Raw genomic sequence first — 8,363 nt, 5'->3', positions numbered from 1 at the left:
GCTTTTTCCTTCCTTTGTTAGTCCGTGCGTTACGCTTTAAAAAAAAGAAGCCAAATAAAATTTTTGAAGGCCAAAACTGTTTTTAAAAATGTCAAATCCACGAAATTTTGCTTTAAAAGGACCAATCCGACAACCCTGAACAAAAAATATGAGAATGTCCACCCCATTGATGTAGCCTCGTTTTCGAACATCATTATAATATATATATATATATATATATATATATATATATATATATATATATATATATATATATATATAATATATATATATATATGTATATATATATGTATATATATATATATATGTATATATATATATGTATATATATATATATATTCAGTGTAGCTTATATATATATATATATATATATATATATATATATATATATATATATATATATATATATATATATAAGCTACACTGAATATTCCGCGTTTCATCCACTCTAGGATTCTTCAGGCTTATGCGCGAATTCTGTGGTTGTTTGTCGTTTTTATATGCGCATATATCAATAGGAGATGCGCATATAAAAACGACAAACAACCACAGAATTCGCGCATAAGCCTAAAGAATCTTAGAGTGGATGAAACGCGGAATGTTCAGTGTAGCTTAATCGCCATATACATTTTATAACTTACTAACTAGCTTTACCTACGTATTGAGCACTTTTGAAGTAAATACTTAAAGTTTACGCATAAATCTATACTTTCCTATATTAGTTTAATGTGAGTAAATTAAGTAGTTATATATATATATATATATATATATATATATATATATATATATATATATATATATATATATATATATGGGCTGCTCTCCTGTCAATTTCAACGTATAAGCTTCTGTCACAACAAATAAGTTGCTTGAAAATCCACACATGATTTGTTTATAGTGGTGAAGGCTTTGTGTAGAACTACTCACACTTTTTACTATTACTGCTAATCTTTACCTCGTTTTCGAACACCATCATAATAATATGTAACAATTGTTGTTATGGCGTTAGAAAGGAACCCGTAGCAATTTCGCCCCGCAGCGATTCTTCACTGAAAAAAAAATCAGCGAAACGTTACATAAAAAAGAAACATTCGAAAGAAGCAGGGGGGAAAAAAGAACATTGTCTGCCAAGAGGAGCTGGAATCAAGGCGCAAATGAAAAATTGTTTCTTACAATGTGATTTTATTATTTGTATTGAACTATGTGGTATATGATATTACTGTCTGAGTATTTATAACTACTTTTTAATTTATCTTATTCGGGTCAGTTCTATGTTTAAAATACAATGAACACAATTTTCATAGAAATGTAAATAAAATCATATTTGCTGCGTGTCATTAGTTTTTCTGTCCAAAAAGCAACTGCTTTGCGATATTGAGAAAGGCTTTATCAAAACATAATTGTTGATTCAATAGAATTTTCTTTTCGTGGAAGTTCCATGGGTCTTTCTAGTTGAATAATAATAAACTAAGCCATTTCATATTTGTACTCCGTTATCACCTTTCACTACGTGTTAAAAAAAAAACAAAAACTACTGATCAGTATTGTGATTAATCTGATGGGTTGGTTGGTTGTTTTTTGTTTTACGGCATATCAACCCTTTTGGGTTATTTAATGCCGAATGCAGTGATTTTGAAGAACAGTTTTTTAATAGAGTATATTTGTTTTTTTTTTTTTTTAAGTCGGTTTCTATTTAACCCATAGCTGAGCCCTAACAGGTACTTCCACTTCAGGTCAGTGTGGACTTGGGAGTAATGGCAATTAAAGGATATCTCTACACTCCCCAAAGCCCGCAAGCTGGGGCCTCACCATCGGATATAGTTTAAGGTCATATCCAGGACTGATTAATCTGATGTCGCTAGGGTAAACAATCCCGACTTCCAAAATCAACTTACGTCGTCCAATCGGCGTAATTGCACATTTTTAAATAAATACATTTTTTTTTACATGGATGTCACCACTTATCAAGGCCCAGAGGCCACTCAAGGATAAGGGTTAATAGGTATACATTAGACATTGTGATTTTAGCATAGTAAACAGTGGGAATTTTGTAACTTGGATTACTTAGGGGGACGATTCAATTAGAACTTGTTCACATTGGACTTTTTCTTTTTTTTTTCATAGGTATCAACACATTATCAAGGCCAAGAAGCCACTCAAGGATAAGGGTTAAAGAGTGTACAGTAGAAATTGGACAATGTAATAATCATTAGTAATGAAAATTTGATAACTTATATGGAACGGTTCATCAAGAACTTATTTATGTTAGACTTGAAGACAACCATATTGTAGTCAGCCGGAAAGCAGAAAAAGGAAGACAATTCCACAGGCGTGCAGTTCTAATAAAAAAGCTTTGTTCATGGAATCTACGTTTAGGTTTAGGCACAGATAAAGAGTGGGGGGAATTATTGATAGCGTTTTCAGCTAGACGAGTGTTTCTTGTGAAAGTTTTGTGAGGGGGGACCATAGATTGAAGCTCAGTCGAACACTTTCCATGAAAATAACGATACATCAGAGACAAACTCGCAACATCTCTTCTGTGAGATAGAGGTTGCAAGGCTACGAAGTCTATTTTGAACTCTATCAAGGCAGGACAAGTCCTTTCTAGCAGCTGCTGCTCAGATGTGGCAACAGTATTCCATCCTTGGACGTACCTGGCTCTTATATAAATAGAGAATTGCATCAGCAGTGAGATATCTACTGAATCGATAGAAAGAACCCACCATTTTTCCAGCAGCCTTGGCAACAGATTTGATGTACGTGTTCCATTTAAGATCAGGAGTAATGGTCAAGCCCAGAAGCTTGTCAAAACTTGAGGCCTCCTAAAGACGAGAGCCATTCATTTCAATTGATGCCAGATATGGATCAGAATGTTGATGATGTAAAGAGAGAAGCTTGGTTTTAGATGCATTAAAAGTAACCAGCCACTCCTTTCCTCATTGTACTACATGCTCAAGATCAGAGGAGAGAGAATTGGAGAGAACTTGGTCGTTTACTGTCTTAGATGTGCTACCATAAATGGTAGTGTCGTCAGCATAAATGTCTACAAATGATGTGAAGATGTGATTTGGAAGATCATTAATGTAGATCAGGAAAAGAGTTGGGCCCAGGATGGACCCCTGAGGGACACCGGCATTAATACTGTGAGCTTCTGATTTTTGCCCCTCAACTACTACTCTTATGAACCTATCAGAAAGAAATGATTTAATAATTGAGAAGACATTTCCAGCTATACCATAGCTAGAGATCTTATGAAGTAAACCTTTATGCCATACCCTATCAAAGGCCTTAGATATGTCAAGAGCAATTGCCCTAGAAAGGTTGCCTCCGTCGAGAGATTTGCTAATCCTATGAGATATAACTGTAAGCACATCTGCTGTAGATCTAGTAGAACGGAAACCATATTGAGTTTCACTAAGAAGGTTATTTTTGTTGAGATCGTTTATTACTTCTGTATTTAACACAGATTCCAGCAACTTACTCATGACGCACAGGAGACTTATTGGCCTGTACTGAGAGGGGGATGAGCGATCACCTAAATTCTTAAATACAGGGCATACTGATGAAATTTTCCAGGGAGATAGGAAACTATTCTCCTTAAGACAACGTTTAAATAGTTTTATAAGTATGGGCGCTAGTTCAGGTTGAAGTTTTTTGAGCGTGATATTCGTTTTATTGTTTTTTTAAAAAATATTTAACCGAAAATATTTTTCATGGTAACATGGTGAATGTTTATTGTTTAAAAAGAATTCAATTGTTTAATTTTTAAATAAATAAATATAGACGCATATCCCTTTTATAGGCACGGGCAAAATAAATTGGCAATCCCTTAAATGAGGGGGGGGGGCATTTTCGTCCTGCCCTTCAATCAAAAATTCACCAAAATTTAAGAAATCAACCAATTTTTATGAGCATTTCAACAATTATTAATTAACGATCAAAGAATATAATGAATACATTATTAAAAAAAAAAAAAAAAAAAAAAAAAAACAGCGAAGGTGTATTATTTTACTAAAAGTACAGAGTTGGGAAGGAATATGAAAAAAAATTCATACCTTTATTCGTCTGGGGATCATCTGTTTTAAACCGCTGGGTGCCGTGACAATGTACATCATACGAACACAATAGACATACCTAAAACTTTTCCTGACATGCGTGATTCTGAGAAACCACAGGACAACAATTTATATTTTATGCATATAAATTTATTTCAGATTTCTTCAGGGTTCCCCAGAAGCCTGCTTTACGTGTCTACATATTTGTTTTCGCTTAGCGTCGCTCCCAGGCTTTCGGAGCTTGTACCAATGCACGTCTGCACGGTTTGCCATACTTTATTATTATTACGGGGATGTCGTGTTCGGACTTCAGCTAGGCTCTGGGACATAGTTGCTGATTCTCTTGAATTTTGAATGTTACTTTTCACTGCCTTCGTTCAGGATTGATCTCAGTACCTTTGGGTAACTGTAAACTTTGAAACAACGTCTAGGACCACTCGACCATATGTCACTAGGGCATACAAAATACAGACAATTACTATGACAGAGATTTATTATTTCAAACTGAATATTATTTTTAACAGTAAATTATGCAGATTGATGAAGACAGTATCGTAGAATTTCCACAGGTTCCCGCTAGTAAATATTAATAGTAACGATGCTTTCTAATCGGACAGAAAATTGGATTTAAATCCTCGGTTGAATAATATTAAAAACAACATAAAAAATTCTTGATACTTCTTTTACTAAACATTCAATCAAGAGCAAATGGAGCAATCCAGATAAAGGATTGGTGTACTTCCCTATATCTCATTGTAATAGCCAACGATAAGGGAGCTTTTACGTCGCACTCGGCGATCTCTTTGTTTGCTTTTATTAGTTTAAAAGAAAAAAGAAAAACGTGCATTGAAATTTTATTCTAGCAACCATAGAATTTATTTTCGATTTAATTTTTTTATGTAAATTTATCATAGCTTGTAAACTACATAAATACTAGTTGCAGTTTTTGTGAAAGCAATATAAATGAACTTATATTAGTTTAGTGCAAATCTACATGATTATATAACTCTGTGGACTTTGCGCCCTTGCTTAAATCTTCCCTTCACACACACACACACACACACACACACAAACACACACACACACACACACACACACATATATATATATATATATATATATATATATATATATATATATGAAAGACTGTTTCAGGGATTTTAAAACAAAACACTATATTAAATTATGGCTCCCCAGAAGTGTTGATCAAACACCACCTACTTTAATCACAAAAACAAAAAAAATGTTTTAGATATTAGTTCTAGTTACCTGCTCATAATTGATTTGGCTAACCTATTTATGTAATAAGAAAATGTCTTTCTTTACCTGTAAGATTCGTCCCTGTCTCCAAATTACAAAATGGATATGTATTTAAATGTTGCCCACCTCAGCATTATGAGACGCAGGGTTAAAAAAAGTGAAGGGGAGGTCAAGCAAGCGCCCGAAAGGAGGGCCACTCTTGACTAGCAAAATTGCCTTAGCATCCCCGTTGGCATTCACCAGTCGGGGCGCCTCAAGCAGTAAGCAATGAGCTTTCTCTACCCGAAAGCCGGATAGCAACGCCTGGGAGAATGGACCTCCTGGGTGATACCTAGACGGCGTACCTTATCAGTCCGACAGGTACTGGGCCAGTATATGGCCCTGAACCTGTCGGGCTGATTGTCAAGAACAGATTCTTTACTGGTACTTTATATCCAAGTCTCCAAGAATCTGAAGTAGCAGTCAGACTCATCCACATCAATATACGTAGATGAGAATATCGGTATGGTCGATGGTAGCACTTTATATCATCGCAAAAGAAACTTTACATACCCGGTCCCCAAGCAGTTGAAGCAACTAGGAGACACTACCCATTCAAAATGGATATATTTTTTTTAATTTACTAGTGTTGTATGTATAAGATTAGGATTAATATATATATATATATATATATATATATATATATATATATATATATATATATATATGTATATATATATATATATATATATATATATTAAAAAATTATAATTAAATTTACCAAAATGATCCAAGATGGTAAAACTAACGTATATTATAAATATTAAAGAATTAATATTTATAAAGTAATCTCAACCAGATGCAATAGCTCGATAAAACCAAATAGGAGATAGAGCTTATAATAAGAGCAAACAGTTAATAAAATATGTTAAAACACTTTGAAAAAGAGTTAAAAACATATTTAATCTGAAAAGGAAACACTTAATAAGTGGATAGTCCTTAATCCGCGGAGTTTCGAAGAAATACTTTCCTTCTCATCAGAGGGTAGGAATTAGCAAAATGTTGGATCGGATTTTGCATACAAAAGTATTTGATGAAACTTCAAACGAAATCTCCAGATCTAGCAGGAAAACCGCTAAATTGGACACACTGGTTACTTGACAGGAAGCGGTAATAAATAATTGTCCCTGAATAAAAAAAATGGCCTCTCGGTACAAAGAACACCACCTATTTATCATAGAAAAATTAAGTATAATGTTATAATTAAAAAGAAATATATAAAAACACACGGATATAGTAAACATATTATACCAAAACGTGGAAGCCATCCGTCCAGTGTTTTTTAGACTATTAATTGCGAACGAACGAAGAGTTACATTTATATATATATATATATATATATATATATATATATATATATATATATATATATATATATATATATAGTTTTGATCTCACCACTATATATTAGTTTCAATATAATAATCGATTGATAATTGTATCTATAATAATAAATACGTAATATGCATGAATTAAAATATACTATTTAAGCGTATCTTCCGACCGAGCAAGATGGGTTGGCCTGCTAGTATGTGATAAAAAATCGAATTTAGAATAAAATTATGACTTCTACATAAATAAAAAAAATTGTGTTCCATTTAAGGATCTATAGTAGAAAAAAGTTGAATAATTAAATTTCTTACATCTAGTGTAAACTTTAAAAATAATTTTGCTATCGTAAATAATTTAGAAATAATTTCAAATAATTTTCTTGTGAAATGAAAACACAATTGAAAAATGACTGACATTTTCTTTCAAATTCAAACAAAAATTTAATATTTTTCATTGAAAGTTTTTTAAAAGATAATTGTTATAGTTAACTGAAATATTGTTTGTTTTAAAACATCTTAATTCTTCCTTAAAAACAGTTAAAATTCATTCGTTAGCACACACTTCTCTCTTCGACATCAAAAAGCTTCGAGTACAAATTCCAAAAAGTGCGCCTAAATTTCGAGTCAACGATGCGCGACCACAATTTAATAATTCTTAATTTATTTTTTTCATAACGAAAAGTTTATAATAAAAAAATGAAAAATAAACAAAGAAATTAAATAATTAACTGATACTTTGATATGTTACAGTTATTTTTCTTTACTGATTTTTTTTAATATGTAAATTAAAAAAGTCACATAAAAAAACGTAGACAGGAAGGTTCAAGTACGAGATGTGCAAACTTTCGCAGCAAAAATTTTGTTTCATTCATCTCGTTTTAGTAAAATTGCGTTGTTCCGTTGTTTTTTATTATAATTAAAATTGCAGTTAATGCTAATTGAATGTTCTTAAAACGTGAAATTTAAATATTTTGATTGATTTATAAATTTTGGATCTCCATCTTGATTTCCATTCTCATAAGTGGACATAGAAGTTGTGCAAAACTTTTGTTCAAAAAATTAATTTTTTGAACAAAAGTTATAAATCATGGATGCGTGCAAACAATGTTTTTTTATTATGTGAAATTTAAATATTTTGATTGATTTATAGAATTAATTTTATAAATCGTGGATGCGTGCAAACAATATAATGCAGCATGGCACAGTCATTATGCTGAAGCTGAAGAAATGTTTGTGACTCGTATTTCCTCATTCTGTAAGATAGCAGACAAAAAAAACCTTGCTCTCAGTCATGAAGGAAATTAACTTAAATGTAAGCAAGGACGTAACCAGGAAGTATCAAGGGGACGGGGAGGTCCAAACTTTTGTAGCAAAACTTTTACAATATAGATTTCATTCGTTTCGTTTAAGTATAGTTTTGTCTTTTTTTTTTATAATTAGAGCATTCATTTTTTTTTTAATTATAATTAGTACAACCTAAAAATTGTAATTCTCATTAAATATTCTTATGTGAAATTTAAAAATTTGATTGATTTATAAAATCTTTTTATATAATTACTTTGTCAAATTACTCAACCTGATTAATAAATGCAATTATTTGGTTGCCTTAATTATAACTTTTGCCACATTCTGATTGCAATTAATTACTTATAGATGCATGAAGCAAAACGAAAAATGA

At 31.8% G+C, this 8,363-nt stretch overlaps 1 protein-coding gene across 1 annotated transcript in view; it reads left to right on the top strand.

Annotated features, from left to right (window-relative positions):
- Positions 1-8,363, top strand: part of LOC145279984 (ankyrin repeat and fibronectin type-III domain-containing protein 1-like) — a 529,276-nt gene that overhangs the window by 337 nt on the left and 520,576 nt on the right. The gene's annotated exons all lie outside the window — the stretch shown is intronic.

The sequence above is a fragment of the Euprymna scolopes genome, chromosome 7, assembly GCF_053919585.1.
Source record: "Euprymna scolopes isolate OS-2025 chromosome 7, ASM5391958v1, whole genome shotgun sequence".
Lineage (NCBI taxonomy): Eukaryota > Metazoa > Mollusca > Cephalopoda > Sepiida > Sepiolidae > Euprymna > Euprymna scolopes.
The sequence above is the reverse complement of the archived record's forward strand: the minus strand, read 5'-3'. Positions and strand labels throughout refer to the sequence as shown.